The following is a 22674-nucleotide window of genomic DNA, read 5'->3' as shown; positions in this document are numbered from 1 at the left end:
GTTGTGACAGGCCCTTAAGCCCCCTCCAGCACACATACAGGTAGGGACACACCCAGCTGCAGCTACACACAGATGCTGAGATCCCCTCTGGAGTGTAAACCCAAAATTATGCCGTCTTTCACTGCACAGAGAACTGCACAGTGTAAGCTCATGAAATTCGCCCCCCTCCCTCACGCGTGCCATAGGTTGTCTACCTCTGTGATAGACAGTAGGATCTGGGGGACAAAAATTTGGCTGAGACCTCCCAAGTTCTAGTTCAGGTTCTGCTACTGATTAGCTGTGTGACTGGGCAAATTACTTAACCTCTTTGTCCCCTAGATCCCCATGGAAAACAAAATGAGGGTCGTTGTTCTACCTTGTTAGCTACCTCACAGAGTTGTTGTGAAGGTTTAGGGGCAGATTTTCAAAGAAACGCACAGGGATGAGTTAGGCACCCAACTCCCATGACTTGTGAGCTGTAAGACCCTGCAGAGACCAGAGAAGAGAACTGGAATAAAGCTGTTGCCATTTAAGGCCAAAATGGGTAACTTTCTTTGGGGACTCCTTGTTTCCCGCGTATTCAGGAAGATGGGGGCAAAGCGACTGTTAAATCCCCCCCAATATCCTCATATTTAGCTACTTCAGAGCAATTAATGAAAAAGCTACCATCTTACCAGCTGATTTTAAAATGGCTGAGACTTTGGCAGGAGGTGGGTGACATCATTCACTCTGCACCCTGGATGATGAGTGATGTAACTTGGCTCCCTTGTATCTGCTTACAAGTAAGCAAGGCTTTGTCTACAAACAATGGCAGTGAGGAATTACCCAGGAATAATTCTGGAGAGAGATAAATGAGGATGGTGATCATCAGTCACCAGGCTTCAGGGTACTTTGGGACAACACTATTACCTCAGATAGCGTCAGGAAACTTTATAGCAGTCTATCTGCTATGCACCTTAATAAAATAACCGCTATAACAGCCAGACACATCTACACAGATGCAAAGCTCCTAAAAAGATTTTGCAGGATGAACCAGGTGCCAGAATGGTAAAAAGGATGAAAAATCCACTGGCACTATTTGTGGGGATTAGTTATGCTCACGGTATTATTTCAGATGGGAAAGGGGAACACAGCAGAGGTCAAGTCTGAAACTGCCCCAGCACAGGATATATTTACATCTATTTTTAGTATTTAAAAGCTTGTTTATACATGTCCAAAAGAGCTGATAACCCCACACCACTGTGTTCATTCCCCTCTCCCCAGAAATTGTGTTAACCACTTGGCACAAAGAAACTACCTACATTATTTAGCCTGGGGAGCATTGCATTATGGTAGAAAATAAATAATGAAAATGCATCAAGTCTATGAGAGATGAATAGAAGGGTTCAGAGCAGAGCAAGTTTTCCTCTGTCTTACAGAGATGAGTATGGGAAAGTACAGAATAATTTATGAGTCTATAAAAAACATGCCAGCAAAACCCAGCAATCAGCTTATTAATTCATTTTACACCCTCCTTTCCTATACAGGAATATTGAGGAATATAAAACACACACACACTTCCATATTATATATATGGAAATACACCACAATACAACAAATGTATTGATCCTTAGGATTTCCAGCATTATTGTGCTGCTGAGTGGATCGTTGGAAACAGAGAAAATACAAGAAGTTGAAATGTTTCTGTCATGCAAAGTCAAACCCATGTATGTGTGTAAACAATGGCTTGCCATGTGTGGTATTATTTACCAAACAGCTTGATCCTGCGCAGATCAAGCTGTGGGGTGTTGGGCATGTAAATTCAAGCAAAGGAGGGAACAGGACTAGAGTTTAGCACCATTCCAGCCTGCACTATTAAGTGCGCTGCTACACAGATGTTGAATCACACCACCTGTCTAATAGTAGGAGTAAGGCCATAGTGGGGAGCACGAAAAATTGCAGACTGAGGAACTTATTTAAGCACATCTCCTCAGACACAGCCACACCCCTTTTTATCCTGAACTCTTGTAAGTAAGTGGTTGAGGGCACAAGGGGCTTGAAACTTCCAGTGAATACACGAGGGTACACCACCATCACACCATTCGCATACCCAGTAGCCTTGACTCCCACTGGCAAACAGCCACTTTGCTGCCCCTGCTGCTCTCCACAACAGACCTCGCAGACCAAGACCTCTCTCTGCTTCCCAAGGGCTCAGATTGTTCAAAAACTAAAGGCTTTATTCAAGAAATAAGAGGCAAACAAAATCAAGAGTAGCTTAGAGAGTCTGTCAAAAATAAAACCTTTAAAAATGTTCATGTTACTTAACTATTATCAGTTAATTAATATAATGGAATATTTATAAAATGTAAAAGGAAACCACAAGCTCCATACTCCAGATTCGCAGAGCAACATGCCTTCTTTGTGTCAGAACAGAAACTGTCTACACTTTTATCACTTGCTCAGTACATTGTCAATCCCTAGCAAATAATCAGAAATAATATTTTAGATTATTAAAATTGCATCTAAATTCTAATTTACCTTTCACCCTAAGTAGTTGTGTTCAGAGTTTGCATTTTGCTCATTACAATGAAAGACAACTTTTTCAGTTTCACATTTGTTTCTAGTTTATTTCATTGCAGAATTAGAAAGATGCATGGGAACATATCTATTTTCATTAGACTTTGCACGTCTATACCTTTGACACAAAGGTATATTTGGAGCTAATTACAGCAGGTAAAGAACACGTTGTATTTGGCTACAAACAGGGGAGGTGCATCAATACAAAGGGTATGATGAAGTGCCTCGTCCGCCATTGATACACCCACCCTGAAACGCCTTCATTGAATTGCAGAGGGTTGATTCATGGTCGACCTCAGTCCTTCCCATCTTTTTCTATTCAAGTTTTTTTCTGAGAATGTCACTGTGATGCTCACACAGACCAGTAAGTGGTTGCAGCGCTGCCTGCTTCATAACCCTGGGTGCTTCTGTGCTGTACAGTGTTGGCTCAGAGCTATATACCAGCAGCCTGCTCACAGCACGATGCCCTCACCCTAGCTTCCATCAGCCTACTTACTCCTTACAGGGTGACATCAGCAACCCTTCCGGTCCTGAGTCTCCCCGAAGTGTCTCCCCTGCAGTGTCCAGTCCCCTCAGAAGTTCACTGTCTCCAAAGAGCCAGTACACTCACCAGCCCAGTTGCTGGGATGGGGATTTTACCCTTTGGTTTAATACATGGCTTCGTCATAAGCACAGATATTTAAGTGATAAGAAGAGAAGAGACAGGAATGGTTACAAGTAAATCAAAACATGTTTTCAGTGACAAACTTAATTTCAGCAAGTTACAATCTTTGTCCAAGCAGGTTTCTCACCTATGCTCAGTTTCCAGCTACTCTTGCCACCCAGGCCAATGGGGTCTGCTTTTCATGAACATAAGAGTGCTTCTCCCATTTGTCCCCTAAGTGATGGATACCCCAAAGGCTTTCAGTAGTTCCTTATAGCCTCAAGGTTTATCTCTGTTATCAAAGTCAGGAAGCCCCCCAGAGGGCTCAGCTTTCTGTGTCCACCAGGGAGCCCATTCCAAGTTAACTGTTGCAATCTCCAATGATTTTGCAATGCAATTGATCTTTCTGTGATCCCCAGTGCAAATGAATAATCCATTATTCTTGGCCACACTGGCTTGATTTGTGATCAAGTTCGAGAGGTGTTGGCCATTCTCTGTGGGGAGAAGGGGAGAATGGTTTTGCCTCTTTGGTCTGTTTACAGACTCCAAAACAGTATCAGAGAGTATCCATAATTTCACATACAGCATCATTACATACATTTCACAGATATTGGTGACCAGTGTGTTATTAGGTTTCAAGTGATATATTACAAGACACCTTCTAAATAACCATTGTGACAACAGTGGGTGTGTGTGAGGTTTATTGAGCTGGTCAGGCCAGCTGAGTTTTAATGTTGCATACCAAGGAGCCCCTTGCCATCTGGCATAGGGGTTGTCTTAGGGTCACAGTCACATAGCCTCTTGCTGAACCTCCTGCAGTACAGTTAGGTTTTAGCATCAATCTCTCTATTGGCTAGAATTAAGTTTACCCTACACTTATATGCACAGAGAAGCTACTTGCCTGGCCAATTTTTTCCAGCTTCCTTTATGAGCCTAATTAAAACTTTCCCTTTTGTGTATGTGTATAGCAGAACTGCTAATTAACTACCCAAAAATAGACTGTGGGTCCAGTGTCTGCTGTGCAGCTAACACAGTGTTCATCACCACCACTGAGTGCTTTTAGCAGGGTTGGGTCAGCAATGGAACAGGATTGAAGCTGGGAAAATATTAATGAGTCTTGGGAACAGCAGCTGTTTAGGAGTCTGATGTACTGTCTTTAAAGCTAATGTGTGACTGCGCCATAACCAGGAATAATAATAATAAATATATATATACAGTAAGGATCAAAAAGGAGATGAAAAGAGGAATGGAACAAGAGCAAAACACGTGACTTGAGCGAGCATGCCTCTGGTAATAGCAGCCTGCCCTGCACTAGATCTGGCACTTTGGTGCTACTCTAGCATGTGCTGTGATTACCTGAGATTTCACATTATGAACCAGCATTGGCAGGTGGCATGAGTCAGTTCCTGGATGGGAGACCTCCCAAGAATAAGGTACATGCTGTAAGCGCTTTAGGAAATGGAGCTGGTGATTGGGCAGGTGGCTCTTTTCCAGCTGAATCAATGCTAAAGCATAGTACTAGGGGACACTGATCTGGAAGCACCATCCTTTAGATAAGATATAAAATGAAAATCCTGATCACTGTGGTCATTAAAAATGTCACAGCACTTCTTCCAAGAGTCAGGGTGTTCACTTCAGTTTCTTAGGTGACAGGGTGGGAAAAACACTTTACCCTTGTTATGCCACCCATGAAGCTACATTGATGGAAAATTACAGGTCCCCTTTTCCCAAGCAAATTCATCCTAGATCAGTCTTAACCCATAAGAAGTCTGCAAGTATTAACAGTGATTCTAAGAGGAAACCCTGGTTTTTTAGTCTTTATTGTTCAGTACATTCTAAAATAACATACTAAGTACTGGTGTTGCACTGAACACACTGTATGTTAGGCCAGGTTTGTTCTTAGGAACTGAGAAAGGAAGAGGCCCTCAATACACAGATCTCACCTCTACAGCAGGAGAGCATATAGCCACCGTCATAGCACCTGCCCTCCAGTTCACAGGACACTCCATAGAGCTCAGGAACTGTATATGGAAAAAGCCACCTCTTCTCTCTGTAATCCTCTTCCACAGAGGTGGTTACAATGGCCACTAGTATAGCAAGGCTATCAAGAACCCATTAGAAACACCTGGGTTTCGTCTACACTACAGCCTCCATTATTGCTACCACAGGTCCCTTCTTCCTTAGTGGCACAGCCATGTCTAGAGCTTTACATCTGAAAGGGGGTGGTTGTGGGGCTGCCTGATTTCTCCCCTGGAAGCTCTCAGTCTTACAGAAAGACAGAGTCCTCCAATCACCTCTCAAGCCATTTAAGACCAGATCCCGAAACATATTTAGTCACCTAACTCCTATTGATTGTGGTGGGGAGGGTCATTCCCACTGATCCAGTGTGGCAGAGTCTCTTCTCTAACAGCATGTGACTCTGGATTTCCAAGGTAGCACAGAAACACAAATCTATTGTATGTTATTACCGATCTGTATCCATTGCTGCATGTGCACTTTAATTTTTCAGAATTCCTTAATGAGTTTTGTTTTTAAAATTATTCATGGAGGAAGCTTAAAAATGCTGTGGGATTCATCCATTTTGTGTAAGTTACTCTCTCTCTAGCCTCAGTTTCATGATTATTTCTGATGTAAACAATTGTCCCCTCACTTTTATTATTGACAGTAAATCTCTGTGGAGTGTAAAGAACTTTGGGACTGAAATTAGGGGTATTTGAAAGCTAGATGTTGATCTTCTGCTTTATCTTCTACTTAACTAGATTTAAACACAGCTCCCTTTGTGACTGACTAATTGGACAGAAAGTGCTTTCGTTTGAGGAGTATCTGGCACAGCTGAACTGAAACCACACTAGGGGACACTTTTAATTAAGCCATATCAATTGAACATTTTCTTTGATGAAATGCCAAAGGTCAAAAAGTGCCAGACACGGAAGCCAGCTATTCAGGTGAAAATTACTGTGTGTACCCAGTGGAGATTTTATGAAAGGACACACCCTTAATATGTCAAAATAACTGTTCAGAGAGATTTCACCAGACAAAAATCACATTTTTAAAAGTGTGATGTTCTTATTAAGGGCCATGAGAATGTCTGGGAAAGTTTTGGGCAGCTTCAGCTCTCGCTGCAGAGTTTGGGAGGTGAGGATGATCAGCATTGTGCAGGATATGGGTCATATTCAGAGCCTCCTCTAGAGTCAAGCCTACCTCCTGCTATTTACTGCCCATTGCATTATACAGACCTACTGGGCCAGATTCTGTTCTCGGTCATAGAGGTGTGAATCTGGAATCAATCCACCAAAGTCAACAGAGTTCCTCTGCTTTTATCACTAGTGTAAGTGAGAGCCAAGTGTGAAAGTCTTAGTCAGCGCCATGGAGAAAACCAAAAGATGGCAGATAATTCCATCTAGCCCGCTCTCTCTACCTTCCCATCAGGGCCGGCACCAGCTTTTTTGCCGCCCCAAGCCACAATCGGTGGCACTTCAGCGGCAGCTCTACCGCGCCACTTCAGTCTTTGGCGGCAATTTGGCGGCCGGTCCTTCCCTCCGAGAGGGACTGAGGGACCTGCCGCCAAATTGCCGCCGAAGACCCGGACATGCCGCCCCTCTCCATTGGCCGCCCCAAGCTCCTGCTTCCTGCGCTGGTGCTTGGAGCCGGCCCTGCTTCCCATAGACCCAATCCTGATTTGCCAGAACTTCAAAATGGTCTTACAGGGAGAGAGAGCAGCTATTTGTTACATGCTGATAAGCTGCATTCTTCTAATACATCTTTTTTATAATTTGAAAAGTGTTGTTTGTTCTTTGCCCACTAAGTGGAGCTGAGAACTTACATGATTCATCTCTATTAATGTTTTTAGCAGTGAATTCCCTCTGGTACCAAGGCAGCAGGGTTTGTCTGTTGATTCACCTTGTTTGCAGCAGATGTTAGAACCCTACAGAAAGTGGCTGAGTTCTGCTGGCTGCCTGTGGCAGCTACAGCTCATTAACTGTGTTTGTACAGTGCCTAGCACAATGGGGCCCTGTTCTCAGTTGGTCCCTAGGCACTACTATAATAATAATAATAATAATAAAAACTAAAACTCCACCTGGTCAGTAAGCCTGGCTATCTAAGGGCTAGTCTACACTTACGAGCCGGGTCGACGCGGTGAGTTCGACTTCTCGGAGTTCGAACTATCGTGTCTAATCTGGACGCGATAGTTCGAACTCCGGAAGCGATAGTTCGAACTCCGGTACTCCACCACTGCAAAAGGCGGTGGCGGAGTCGACCTTGGAGCCGCGGACTTCGATTCCGCGGCGTCTGGACGGGTGAGTAGTTCGAACTAGGGTACTTCGAATTCAGCTACGCTATTCACGTAGCTGAATTTGCGTACCCTAGTTCAACCCCGATTCTTAGTGTGGACCAGCCCTAAGGAGCTAGGAGAGAAGAAATCCCAGAGGGAAAACTCAAGGGACACTAGTTCAGAGAAAGTTGAGGCTAAGGTTTATGGTGCATTATTGATTTTACATTGCCCTTTCCAAACCCCAGGAAAGGGCTGAGTTTTGGACACTCCGGTTTTGTCTATCCACAGAAATTGCATCATTTTAACTGGAAGTGATTTTTAAACTGATTTAGCTAAACTAGCACCGACACCTGTAGAAACGCACTCGCTTTGGTAACTAAAGCATAAAAATCACATCATTAATGTGTTGTTTATGGAGCAGATTTTCACAGAAGCCTCTTAATTGAGATTTGCAAAATTTGTGCCCATACCAGTTTATGTATTCAAACCCTGTAGCTAATGGAAGGAATGAGGACCCACTTACGCAATACATACATTTTGCAGGCACAAGCTAAGAGGATCTTTTGAAAAATTGGCCTTTTATTTTTATCTGTTTTAGGATGGTACTATATGTTTATGTGAGCCATCTACAGAATGATGGATAGTCGGGCAACGAAGTCATCATCATTATTACTAAGGATGATCTTTGCTAATGTTACACTATTTGCCTTTGTTAGCAAAGAGTATAGCATCCTAACGCTGCACCATTTTGACATACCTGCCTGTTGTACTTCAGTTTGAGGTTGGGAACACTGCTAAATATTAACTCCATACACACACCACCATCTTTACCAGCTGCCAAAGATAGCATTGGTGACAACCTCGAAGGAGAATGGTGCATGGCTCTAGGGAACAGAGGGGGCGTGGACATAAACCAAGATAAAATAACTGCTGTACAAAATTCATTGCATTCTCTCACAATTCAAGTATAATTGGGAAATTTGTTTTTATACTAATGATTCATATCTAACAAGGTAGTAAATATCAGGAACACAATTTTAATTTAACCTTATATTGCAACATTGAAGCACTGCATTTTTTTATGCGTAGGAATTAAGTATCCCCAGCGTACTGACTTCCCCATAATTGTTGGCTCAGATAAGGATGTTTGGAAATTACCTACAGAGCAGGAACATTAATTTTCATAAAGTTATTTGTGATGATGCAGGCTCCAATTGAAATAATTGGAACAGTGGGATTATTGGCCACAAACCTGATTATGATTCATTGTAACCCCATTTGTTACAATACAGCCACCCATCTAAAGAGAGAGAAAGCATACTCCAGTGGCTGGACTAAGACTCTGAAACACTGAGCTTTATTTCCGGCTCTGCTGCTTGAGCAAATAACTGCCCCTCTCTGCAGCTCAGTAAGATGGGGATAAAGTTACTGACCTCCTTTGTAATGCACTTTGAGCTCTGCTGCTGGAAAGTGCTGTAAGAGATAAAGGTATTATATAAATAAAAACAGATGTAGGGGGAGCACCTCTCTTTGTACGTGAACTTGCAAAATTCAGACCCTTCTCTCACCCGCAGAAACTCTTATCAGAGGCCATAAACATATCCCCTTACCGTGGGAAAAAATATATCAAGAATGTAAACAATTTAAGAAAAATGGGAAGAGTCTCAAATGTGGCAAAAGGTCAAAACCTGCCCTGGTATCTGTATCATCTCCATTGTATTCAGTTACTGCAGCAGATGTGGTTTTATCACCAAACAGCATTCTCCAGGAGTGAGCTAACACTTAAAAGATACTGTAACAGCTGCCATTACTAGACCCACCAGTGCAGAGTTAATGATGCTGTATCGGTGGGTCTCCTCCATTTAGCTGGTTGGTACTTCAGCCTTAGTATTATCATTAAATCAGTTTTACATAGAATGACTGATCATCTCAACTGCAGGCCCAATCCTAGAATCATAAAAGATTAGGGTTGGAAGAAACCTCAGGAAGTCATCTAGTTCAAACCCCTGCTCAGAGCAGAAACAATCCCAACTAAATCATCCCAGTCAGGGCTTTGTCACCACCTCTCTAGGTAACCCATTCCAGTGTTTCACCAACCTACTAGTGAAACAGTTTTTCCTAATATCCAACCTAAACCTCCCCCACTGCAACTTGAGACCATTGCTCCTTGTTCTGTCATCTGGCACCATTAAGAACAGCCTAGCTCCATCCTCATTGGAACCCCCCTTCAGGTAGTTGAAGGCTGCTAACAAATCCCCCTCATTCTTCTCTTCTGTAGACTAAACAAGCCCAGTTCCCTCAGCCTCTCCTCATAAGTCATGTGCTCCAGCCCCCTGATCATTTTTGTTGCACTCAGCTGGACTCTTTCCAGTTTGTCCACATCCTTTCTGTAGTGGAAGGCCCAAAACTGGACGCAATACTTCAGATGTGATCTCACCAATGCCAAATAGAGGGGAATAATCACTTCCCTCAATCTGCTGGCAATGCTCCTACTAATGCAGCCCAATATGCCATTAGCCTTCTTGGCAACAAGGGCACACTGTTGACTCATATCCAGCTTCTCATCCACTGTAATCCTCGGGTCCTTTTCTGCAGAACTGCTGCTTACTAGTTGATCCCCAGCCTGTAGCAGTGAATGGGCTTCTTCTGTCCTAAGTGCAAGACGCTGCCCTTGTCCTTGTTGAACCTCATCAGATTTCTTTTAACCCAATCCTCCAGTTTGTTCAGGTCACTCTGGACCCTATCCCTACCCTCCAGCATATCTACCTCTACCCCCAGCTTAGTGTCATCCGCGAACTTGCTGAGGGTGTAATCAAAGATGTTGAACAAAACCAGCCCCGGGACTGATCCTTGGGGCACTCTGCTTGATACTGGCTGCCAACTAGACATCAAGTCATTGATCACTACCCGTTGAACCCGACGATCTAGTCAGCTTTCTATCCACTTTATAGTTCATTCATCCAATCCATACTTACTTAACTTGCTGGCAAGAATACTGTGGGAGACCATATGAAAAGCTTTGCTAAAGTCAAAATATATCAGGTCCACCACTTTCCCCATGTCCACTGAGCTAGTTATCTCATCTTAGAAGGCAATCAGGTTGGTTAGGCATGACTTGCCTTTGGTGAATCCATGTTAACTGTTCCTGATCACCTTCCTCTCCTCCAAGTGCTTCAAAATGGATTCCTTGAGGACCTGCTCCATGATTTGTCCAGGGACTGAGGTGAGGCTGACCGGTCTGCAGTTCCCTGGATTCTTCTTCACTTTTTAAAAGATTGGCACTAGATTTGCCTTTTTCCAATCATCTGGGACCTCCCCTGATTGCCACGAGTTTTCAAAGATAATGGCCAATGGCTCTGCAATCACATCAGCCAACTCCTTCAGCACCCTTGGATGCATTAGATCTGGCCCATGGACTTGTGCATGTCCAGCTTTTCTAAATAGTCCTTAACCTGTTCTTTCACCACTGAGGGCTACTCACTTCTTCCCCATACTGTGCTGCCCAGTGCAGCAATCTGGGAGATGACCTGTGACCTGCTGAGAGCCCTTACCTCCCAATTAAGTCAATGGGAGCTGAGGAGACCAGCACTTTACCCCTCAGGCCCAGAATTGGCATCTCTTAATTTGAGGGAACCTTCAGATGTTAAAAATCCCAAAACACTCTAACTGAAAATCAGAACATCCTTGTGGGCTGGTTTAAATTTCTTCTGGCAAAAGAGAAGTGTGGCTCTTAATCCTTGAACTAACACCAACTCGCTCTGTGGCTTTGGAAAAAAGTTATTTCAGGCCTGATCTTGCACAAGGTGAAACACCCCAATGAGGAAGTGAGTGTCCTAGGCTCCCCTTGATTCCAACACCAGTCAAGAGTGCTCAGCGCCCAAAGGACCAAGCCATTGGCCTCTCTCCCTCAGTTTCTCCATTTGTTAAATAGAGAGAATAAGCATATAGTCATCCATTCCTACAGCGGGGGAAAAAAAACATCTCCAAGAGAGAGGAAAAGTAAACATGATTTCCTGCTCATTCTATTTCAAAATGCAGAGGGGGTGGGCCTCAAGGAGTGGGCAGTGTCTAGGAAACTTGCTCCATCCACTCCTTCTGAGGAGACGAATCTTATTTCCCAATGCGATAACCTGGCCACCTCTCTCAGGTATAACATTCTCTAAAATAAAGACATTTATTCTACAAGAAAGATGTTGGATTGCATGGGAGGGGGAATAATAAAGCTAACCCAAGCCCCACAGCCATATGATGAAAGCTACTGAAGTGGAATTAATCCCAGGTGGCTTACAGTATGGGGCAGATTTCCAAAAAAAAGTGCTGCGCTTTTTCGAAAGTCTGGCCACAAGTGTCACAATGGGAGTTGCAGCTCTGTCCCTACATGGGAGTTGAGCTTTTATAAAAATTCAGCCCCAGTTGTGGGAGCTTAGCCTTTGAAAACCGGCTTCTGAGCTCTTGGGAAAATTTGACCGTAAGTGGAAGAGGCCTCTTTTACTTGACCATGTAGATTGCTTGGAACAAGCTCTGGGCTTCTCTTTATCTGTAGGCAGGCTAACCCCCCTTCCTCCCACCACCACCACCACCACCACCATGACTGGTTTTCCACTTGAACTCATTGAAATATACTATACTAAGATTGATCCACATAGTGGTCTTACTGACAACTCCATATTCTCTCAAAACCTTTCCTATAATAAACTACTTGTGATGGGGTTTTTTACATCCTCTTTCTGCCTGTTATATTTATAGGACACCACCACCACATTTAATTTCAGTTACTGTAACTGTCATTCATTAAAGGAAATTATGGTATCCAAAATACATAAGCAAATAGGTGTTTAAAATAATCACTTGCAAATCAAGTTTTAGCTACGCAGCATATGTTTGTTATGGTTACTTCTTCATTGGTTAGTGATTTGCAAATATAAGTGGTCTGTTGGTTGGATTTTACTATGCTGTAATTACTGAGACTTTGCCAGTGACAATTTTATGTAATCATACTTGATGAGATGGATGGAAGTAGCTTACCTATCTGGATAATGGCATGTGCATTGTGTACTGATGTATATGGTGTTTTTTCTTAATTTATTGGATTAAACCGTAATTATCTTGCAATGGGTGCCCTGAAGATGTGGATGTTTGCCACACAGTGGTTTACCTTTACCGTGTTATTTGCAATGTTCTCTCTATTTAGAATAGGAATACTGCATTAAATTAACTACTGCAGGAAATGTCCATTTTATAATGATGCCTACCATACAAGAATACCAACAGGGATTTGGATTAATTAGCTAAGAGAACCTTAAAGAAACAGACTGAGGTCTGAATCAGTAAAAAAATTACACAAGTTTCTTCCATTGATATTTACAAAGTCAAGCCTTTAAAACAGCTATTTTTTCCCATTACAGTAAATTTGTGATTTATAAATTACAAGACAACAGGGGCTTGAAATGGAATATTAGATCTGAACCTGTCCCAATAACCCTTTCCAATTTTGGGGGCAACAGACTCACATCTGAATGGAAAATTTGAAACTGGTGCTTCTCTCTCACTAATGAGCTGATCCAGAAAACCAGCTCTAAACACCCTCAAAAGAGAGGGAAATTCATCTTAATCCAGACTTCACAACTCAGGCTCATCTCAAATAGTGACACAGATTAACTAACAGAGTGGACTAACAGATTAAGATAAAGTGAAATTTATCCTTACGAATTCACTTCTAATTCATATAATAAAAAAGGAGGACGAGACAGATTCCATATAATGGAAAACAGCTATATTCATTTTTCATTCTACTTGTGAGATGAACGCTTATTCTTTTGCAAAATCTCACTAAAGCGCTTTAACCATCTGTTACAGATCACTGTGAAATTAGGTATCGAGACTTCCACTTGGTAACTACTAAACTTTTTCATGATACAGTCATGTGCACAGTCAAATTAGAACATCCAAGCTGTGGATATATCTATTCCATACCCCAGACAGCATCATTCTGAACTCTTCAGTCTGGACATCTCTGACTGGGGAGGCACTAGGCTGGAAAAAAACCACTGGGGCACCTAAGGGCTATATTCTGCCATCTTTACTCATGTTGAGTAGCACCTTGAAATCACTAGGACTACTTGTAAAGTAAGGTACTATGAAGTAGGGGCGACAGTTCAAGAATCTAGTCCAAAGTGACAAGTTGTCTTTTAGGGCCAGATTTTAATCCTTTGCTCACATGGAGTAGCACCTTGTTCCATGCTTTGCAGAAAATTGGATTGTGACTGCTGCTGGAATAAGGTACTTCTTGTTGCAAGCAAGGGTATTGGTATCTGACCCTTAGGACTAACTCTAGAGGAGATCATTAAAATACAATGGAGCTGTTTCTCTGTATTAGGAATGAAGTACTAATAGCTTTAGCTTCCCCTTGCTATTGCTGAATATAACATTAGCACAAGTCATGCAGCATCAGCATGCTTGGTGTGAGACAGAACACAGAGGAAGATGGAGCCAAGGGGTGTACATTCTGAAATAGGTAATACACTTCAGATCCATTTTCCAAGGTGCAGAAGAGACCCAACAAGCCAAGGTAGATATGATCTAGTAGCCTAGAGGTTAGCATTTCTATATCCAATTACCAGTATCTCATCTATCCAAAAACCATGGTTTTAACTGATGTCAAACTCTCTAATGTTGTGTATTTTGACCATGAGACAATCTATGGCTCCAATTCTGCCCTCAGTTGCACAGGAGCAATGCTCATTGTCTTCAGTGGGGATGCACAGGGTGTACTGCAGGATAGAATTTGGCCTTATGGGTTCAATCAGTTCAAGGCTCAATGAGCGTCTAACTCTTGAACAGACTTGTTAACCATTAAGATTCACATTCACACGCACACATGGACCCAATAAATCTCAACTACAATAATGAGAGGCACACAGTTCATAAACACACAGCTAATGCCGACAGGTTGTATTTTAGTGTATACGTTGGAAACCCATTTAAGTCCAACTGAACTATATCTTAAGATAAATCATGTCCATTTCTCATACCCTGATATATACAATGTCTAGTTTTTGCTTGCAAACCTCCCCATAAATCCTCCTTTCGATTTAGAACCTTAGATCTATTTTCCATTTTGTTTTATTTCCTGTTCCCCAACTAATATTGGAAAACGACAGCTTCTATATTTCAGTTTATAGAATCATAGACTTTAAGGTCAGAAGGGACCATTATGATCATCTAGTCTGACCTCCTGCACAACGCAGGCCACACAATCTCACCCACCCACTCCTGTAATAATAATCCCTAACCTATGTCTGAGCTTCTGAAGTCCTCAAATCATGGTTTAAAGACTTCAAGGTACAGAGAATCCTCCAGCAAATGACCCATGCCCCACGCTGCAGAGGAAGGCGAAAAACCCCCAGGGCTTCTGCCAATCTGCCCTGGAGGAAAATTCCTTCTCGACCCCAAATATGGTGATCAGCTAAACCCTGAGCATGTGGGCAAGACTCACCAGCCAGACACCCAGGAAAGAATTCTCTGTAGTAACTCAGATCCCACCCCATCTAACATCCCATCACAAGGCATTGGGCATATTTACCACTAGTAGTCAAAGATGAATTAATTGCCAAAATTAGGCTATCCCATCATATCATCACCTCCATAAACTTATCAAGCTTAATCTTGAAGCCAGATATGTCTTTTGCCCCCACTGCTCCCCTTGGAAGGCTGTTCCAGAACTTCACTCCTCTGTTGGTTAGAAACCGTCATCTAATTTCAAGTCAAAACTTCCTGGTGGCCAGTTTATATCCATTTGTTCTTGTGTCCACATTGGTACTGAGCTTAAATAATTCCTCTCCCTCCCTGGTATTTATCCCTCTGATATATCTATAGAGAGCAATCATATCTCCCCTCAGCCTTCTTTTGGTTAGGCTAAACAAGCCAAGCTCTTTGATCTCCTTTCATAAGACAAGTTTTCCATTCCTCGGATCATCCTAGTAGCCCTTCTCTGTACCTGTTCCAGTTTGAATTCATCCTTCTTAAACATGGGAGACCAGAACTGCACACAGTATTCCAGATAAGGTCTCACCGGTGTCTTGTATAACGGTACTAACGCCACCTTATCTCTACTGGAAATACCTCGCCTAATGCATCCCAAGACCGCATTAGCTTTTTTCATGGCCATATCACATTGGCAGCTCATAGTCATCCTGTGATCAACCAATACATGGAGCCCATTACAGTAATGGGCTCCATATAAGTATCAAAGAAATGTCCCCAGTGCATGACACCTAGTCTGCATTTTAAAAAAATATGAATTCAGGACTGAACTTTTCATTCTAACATCATGTTCTGTGCTCAGTGACTGAAAGCCCTTTTCTTGCATTGATTTCCTATTTGTTCATATAAAGGCTGGAGATACCTTCTCTCTTGGATCTGGTTTCCATAGTAACGTTCCTTTTATCAAACAAGGGAATTCACTAGATTAAAATAGCAAGCTCTGGGTAATTAAAAATACATGAAATTTCATCGTTATTTACATTTCCTTTAGTGAGGAGCTGCAATACTCAATTCAAGCTGGGATCTGAGACCAAACAAACAGGAAATAAAGCTGTTAGTGTTTGTCTAGTACTAAACAGATGCTCATCAGCTGCAAGAAGGCATTTCATACATGAGGACACCCAGTTCAAAACATGCAATGCAGAGAAGGACAAGCTGTGGAGCCTGAAATTTACATTTGGATTCGGTGGTAGAGAATTAGGAAGAATAAACTGGTTTCTCTTCTAGAGTGGCAGCTTCCAGACATATGGCATTGCAACTATACTGGTGTTTTAACCCTAGTGTCCTGGCCAAATTCCAGCTTTTGTAATTACATTTTGATTTACTTCTATTCCCTATGCCAGTGTTTCCCAAACTTGGGACGCCACTTGTATAGGGAAAGCCCCTGGCGGGCCGGACTGGTTTGTTTACCTGCCGCGTCCGCCGCGATTGGCCGAACCTGTGGACACGGCAGGTAAACAAATCGGCCCGGCCCGCCAAGGGCTTTCCCTACACAAGCGGTGGAACAAGTTTGGGAAACACTGGCATATTACCAACAACCCTAATTTGTTAAAACTAATAATTAAGGGTGAGATTTTCAAAAGGGCTCGGCATTAGCTCTGCTCCCACTGGAATCAATGGGAGTTTACCATTAAATTCAACCAGAGCCGAGATAGGCCAACAATGAGCAATTTTGAACAGCATTTCCTACATTTACTTTTCACTATTTATGCTGTTTGTCTGATTCTTGAATTTCACTCAGTTGAGCCAACTAAAACAGATTGGTCACATGGTTTCTAATTTCACTTCCTGATTCTCCAGCACTAACATCAGAGTAGTTGATGTGGTCACAGCAGTGAAATGAGAACAGATACCTGGATAGAGTTTAAGCAGCAGGCCACAACTTCCATTAAATAAACATGGGGAAGAAGGGAGGCCCTATTCACCCATCACCCATAACTCTCCCATACCAGGCATGTAATTGGTTCCAGTGCTGGGGCTGCAGGCAATGCTTAAATTAAAGAGATGTTGGGGTTCAAGCAATTTTTTTACATTCATAACTGATGCAGCAAGCCCAGAGATGCCAGGGCTATGAATTGCCTAGCCCAGAGGTGCCAGGGCTATACCCTGGCAAGACCTGGCACAAATTGGAGGGCTTCTCCCATATAATCCATAACTCAGGGTAGACTCACTTCAGCCTGCCCCCCAGGACACAGCTCACTCTGAGTCCTATCATCCTTCCCCTGCAAGGGGGACAGAGGGTGCAGAAGGGTAGGGAACCTCAGCCCACAAGGTCTGACCTCAGTCCACAAGGGCCACAAGATCTGACCCTATCCCATGAACCCAAAGCCCATCACCAACATCCCAAGTTTTTTACCTCTGGGAACATTCATTTTAGGAGGCGTAGCTGGGAGTTGATAAAATCATTTACTGATGAGCCTTGGGGGTAGGACAGGGGATGGATAAGACTGTATTTCCCTTTGCCTTCTTGGTGCCACACCCATGGACAATTCTGGTATTGGAAGGGGCCTGCCACTCTCCCTGCTGCCACTTCTGTGGTGATCTTTGCCCTTACTTTATGCTTGAAGCTTTTAAGGCAGTGATACTCAGACTGAGGCTCACAAGCAGCTCTTTAATGTGTCTCCTGCAGCTCTTGGCAGCACAGCATATTAAAACACTGGTTAATAATTAAATCACACAATCAAGATGCTTTTACTAGGTTATTAACCAAGAGTAGTTGATAAAATAATATTTGGTCAGTCATTTTGCTGTGAGAATTGTGTGTATACACATACACACGCACACACGCACAATATAGTAAATGAAACAATTAATTCACACTACTATGACTCTTTTGGGTAATGTTTATCACTGCTTTAAGGGTATGTCTAAACTGCAATGTAAGCCCAGGCTCAGACTCAGGCTTGAGCCTAAATCCCATTTCTATCTATATACAAGTCTCTCCGACTTGGGCTCAGACCTAAGGTCCTAGGCCCCTGCAGGGCTGGAGAGTTCAAACCCTGTTGCTTTTCACTATAGATACAGACCCACCCCTAACTTGGGTCTTCGGAGTCTGCCAAAAGTATCCCGTAATCTCATGGACCAACTTCCTTTCTCCTTCCTATCCCAAGAATCTCCAGTCAACTCAAAGGAAAACAGAAGCAATGCCCCTTGGTGAAGTGCAGCAGCTCAGTGAGTCAATGTTTAACTCTTCCATTGTTTTCTGAACACCCCACCGCAAATACACTATCAGAGAGCCTTCTGTGTTTGCAATGGAGACTAAACAGAAGAAGTCTTTTGCAAAGCGCGCTGCTTCATGGTCAAGGGAACACAGCCAGATTTTGGTAAATCTCTGGTGCGAATGTGGAGTTTAGTAAATGTATCAGGAATGACTATGCATACCAGCAAATACCAAAGAACCTGGCAGAGTTGCAAATTTACCAGACCAGTGCAGGAAGCATGTCACTGGGCATTCCACTCACCACTGGGTGGCACCTCCTTCTGGCAATTCTGAGGACTAGCTCTGCCTGGTTCAGTGCCACTTTTCTTCTCTTCCACTGTGGCAGATCTCCTTCCACCCACAGGGTTGCAGTATGGCTGCTTTGTGACTCAGCCCTCTGCCCAGGTCCTACTGTAATTTCCCCTTCCGCGGTAGTTCCTCAAAGTCTCTCTCTACCAACACCACTAGGCAGTCCTCAAGCCCGCTGTCCTGACTAGGTCACTCCTGCAGTGACGCAGGAGTCTTCTCATTCACTGCCCCACACAATACCACTCTGCAGTGGATGGTAGGGGAACCCAGTCCCACCCTCTACTCTGAGTTCCAGTCCAGGGCCCTATAGAAGCAGTTAAGGCCTGGGACTTCACCAATCCTACAGCTCTGACCCCTGGACTAATTCCTACTGTGCTTCTTTAAGCTTCTTTTTCATCAGCCTTCCTACTCAGATCCCTCTCTCTTGGGCCTTGTAGGAGAACCCTTTCTCAGGAGCTGCTATCATTAATCATTATTAATTATTATTATTATCACCACCACCACCTGCCTTAACTCAGGGAGACAGACTACAGGCTTCCTCCCTGCTGCCTCCCAGCTTTATAGAAGCCCTGCCTGTTCCCTCACAGGTGAACTTCCTTCTAATTAGTGGCCTCTACACAGCCTAAATCTCCCCCTCTCCCCCACTTTGTAGCTTAATTTGCTGATTGGGCCCATCTGGCCTAATTCAACTCTCTCAGGGCTGGTGTGGGGTGCACACCCTGTCACAGAGCAGATTAAGTGGCTGAAGATTGAGTACAGGAAAACCAGGGACCAGAACCACACCTTGGGCAACTCGCTGACATCATACCCGTTTATGAGGTGTTTGACTGAGCCAGCAGTCAATTTGTCTGTCTTCTCCCGATCGATTGACAAAGCTACTGAGTGTCTGGCTTATATACTGATCAGATCTTTGCCTGGGCATGTTCTTGTCCATGCTCACCATTGCTATTTACTTCAGAGTTGTGATTCTGCTGACCCCTACATAGTTGGCTTTTTGCCAAGGTGACTTCTTGGAAATTCTGGGCCTTCCACCAACTGACTGAACTTTTCACCCTATCTTAATATTGAGCAGCTTCCATCTTAGGGTAGAGTAGTTCCTGTTTGTTCAGAATAGAGATCAGACATACAAAAATGGAGGCTGGAGAATTTCTAAAGGAATAGCACCTCACTTCTTTATATAGGATTTGAAAACCAGCCATGAAACCCATTCCATAAATAAGATGCATCTGTTTTGTTGGGGTGGTCCAATAACAAATTCTGTAACACCTGCACTTAATTGTAGAAGGAGTCATTCCCACAGTTACTTCCTCTTCCAGTAGCATCTCTTGAAGCATTGGGTCCTTATGGATCCCCTCTCCTACCCCTGTTGGAACTGCCCTTTGCCTCCATAAACAGGAGATAACACTATGCTGACCCCTGCACCTCCTAAGTGGTGTTTGTACCTTCATTGGGAGCAAACACTGTTGAGGCAGGTAGGTGGCATTTTGTTTGGGTTCACAATGCTGCAGGGGGACGTTTACACTTCAGCTTTTTAAAATGCATAAAACCATTTCTACTTTGTAAGTGTAGGGCCTAAAGGTAGTCACTTGTATAGCCACATTTTGAAGCCAAGGTTTTGGCACTGGCAACCTGCCATCTGTGAATGGCTAGGCAGAGCAGTAAGGAGTCATAAACTCCAGCCAAAGTTCCTAGTCTATTTTATCCCAGGGTAATTCTGACCCCTCTGTCATATCTCAATCAGGCTACCCCACCATATATAGCATAGGCCCTCACTATTAAGTCCTCAGACTTGAGGAAGCAGATACATCTCTTGGGGCTCCTCTCACAAATTATACTTGCATAAATGTGAAAGGCCACAGACCAGATCTCAAGAGTTTGAGGCACCTTAGGTCTGAAGAGTTTGACCTCATCTTTTCTGTCCTTTTTGCTCCCTTTCTTCCATCTGCTTTTCCCGAAACAGTAAGGTAAATAAATCTATGAATTCCACCTTCCAAATCTTTTCCTTAACCCTGTAGTGGGGTGGACTGCCCCACTCCCTGAGAGTGTGGTCTGCGGCAGGCCAGTGCGCCTGCGCAGACAGGGAGCCAATTAGGGAAGGGCTTATTGTGAGCCAATCACAGCCAGGCTCAGCCCTATAAGAAGGCTGCCCAGGAAGGGAGCAGGCAGTCTGTCCCAGGCCTTCAAGAGGGGAAGATCAGTCTCTAAAGGTGGGAGACTAGCACCGTGGACAGCGCAGTGCTTGCCAGGCTCTGGGAGCAAAAGGGAGCTCCAGCCTGGAGCCTGCCAGACTGCTGCCCCTGAAGGGAAGGGCCTAGTGGGTGCAAGGGGCTGTAGGGGAAGCAGCCCAGGGAAGCAGACAGATGAGGGGAGAAAAGGAGGACAGTGAGGCTGCTGCCAAAGGGTCCCTGGGCCAGGACCCAGAGTAGAGGGCGAGCCCGGGTCTTCCCTCTTCCCCCCCTTGCAGTACACCCAGTCATTGGCCGTAGGGAGCGGCCATTATAGACTACGCCAGATCCCTGACAAGAGGGATTGGACTCAGAGGGTGTGGTTGGACATGGTGGCTAGGGTGTAGGACTGCTGATCACCCACCCCCGGAAGGGGGTGCCAATGGACTAAGGGGCACTGCTGGAGAGCAGTGGCCTAGAAGAGGATGCTGCCAAGCAGGGAGCAATGCAGGTCCAGAGATGCCAACCAAGGGTGGAACGATGGACGGGACACCACCAGGAGGGGGCGCTCCACTGGACAGAGCTAATTCCCAGAGTCACCAGCAGAAGGCGCCAGGTGGTGAGTCCCAATGCCGTTACAAACCCCTTTATAAAGATGGCTCCTGATCAGCTCCTGCATAAGATCCAGGGACTTTAGCTTCCATACCTCCCTGATTGTTCCATATCCCTTTGCAGGATACCAGTCCCGCCCCAAACCTGTGACAACATTTCCCCCCCTTGCTTGAGAGGGGCCCACTGTTTTCAGGCAGGCTGGCCAGCCTACGAGCCACCAATGCCAATGATTTTGCCTGATCACCCAACATCCCTTGAGAAGGAGCGTCATAGGAAGGAGCAACCTGGGCAGCCAGTTGTGACCTCCAAGGCTCGCAACCCCTTACTTCCTTATTTGTGGGCCACTGCCAAACCATGCCGCCGTATCCCAAGGAGGCTATCTGGACTCTTGGTGGGTTATGGGAGTGAGGTCCAGGCCCAGGGACTCTCACCTGCTCCTCGTAATCCAGAAACACAGGGCCCATTCCAGCCACAGAAGCAGCACCGCATGACCCCAATCCTGCCTGGCCACAGGCAGGGAGAGTGGGAAGCCAGCATGCAATCCCTCCCTACAGGGGCTTTTGCTCTGACGGCAGGCAGAGCTCCCATGCTGGAGGGCAGAGATTTGACCACTGCGGTGGGGCAGAAACCCCTCCTGTCTCCAGGGAGAGAGGACCCAGAAGTCTTACCTGTCTTCCTCTGCGTCCTGAGGACAAGGAGGATGATGACAGCGGTGACGGTGGTGGAACAGTAGTGAGCAACCCTTTCTCTGTTGGAACAGGCTGCTGGAACGAAGCCAAAGGAAGCTTCACAAACATGGCCTGTGCTCCCAGTTAAATCTTGGGAGCCCACTAGGATTGACAATTTTGGCTAGATGTATTCCTGGAGATTTCACCACATGACATAATCTTTAATTAAAGATTAATCTTGAATTCGTGGAGACTCCAGGCCAATCCTGGAAGGTTGGCGACCCTGCCCACCCAGCTAGTCAATGGGTGCCAGAGACTCCAAGGTGAGGAAAGAGCTACATGGTGTCTCCCTCTCTAGCTGCTGAGGCTGTCCCCTTTCACTGCTAGCCCACTCAATGGCAGGTGGGTGGCATTTTGTTTGGGTTCCGAGTACTGCGGGGGGGATGCTTACACTTCTAAAATTCATAAAAACATTTCTATTTTGTAAGTGTAGGGCCTACAGGTAGTTGACACCGCCTCATCAAACTCTTCACCTCACAGCGAGATCAGAAGTAACAGACGGCTTTTCCTTTTTTGACTGTGGTTCAGCATTGCTCTGAAAGTAAAACAGCTCTCTTGGGACTGCCCTTGCCATAGTGTAGAAGTGATAAGGAGATTTGCCAGAGGAAGATTTGATTTGGAAATGCTGCCTTTCCATAGACATTGAAGGAAGGTTGGTTTTATCTAGT

The 22674-nt window shown here is 44.4% G+C and overlaps 1 pseudogene; it reads right to left on the bottom strand.

The window, feature by feature from the left end:
- Positions 1-8876: 8876 nt before the first annotated feature.
- LOC123376846 lies at positions 8877-22075 on the bottom strand (annotated as a pseudogene).
- Between the last annotated feature and the right edge of the window lie 599 nt (positions 22076-22674).

Source organism: Mauremys mutica, chromosome 9, assembly GCF_020497125.1.
Source record: "Mauremys mutica isolate MM-2020 ecotype Southern chromosome 9, ASM2049712v1, whole genome shotgun sequence".
Taxonomy (NCBI): Eukaryota; Metazoa; Chordata; order Testudines; family Geoemydidae; genus Mauremys; species Mauremys mutica.
Note: the sequence above shows the minus strand (reverse complement) of the source record. Positions and strands in the feature narration are given on the sequence as shown.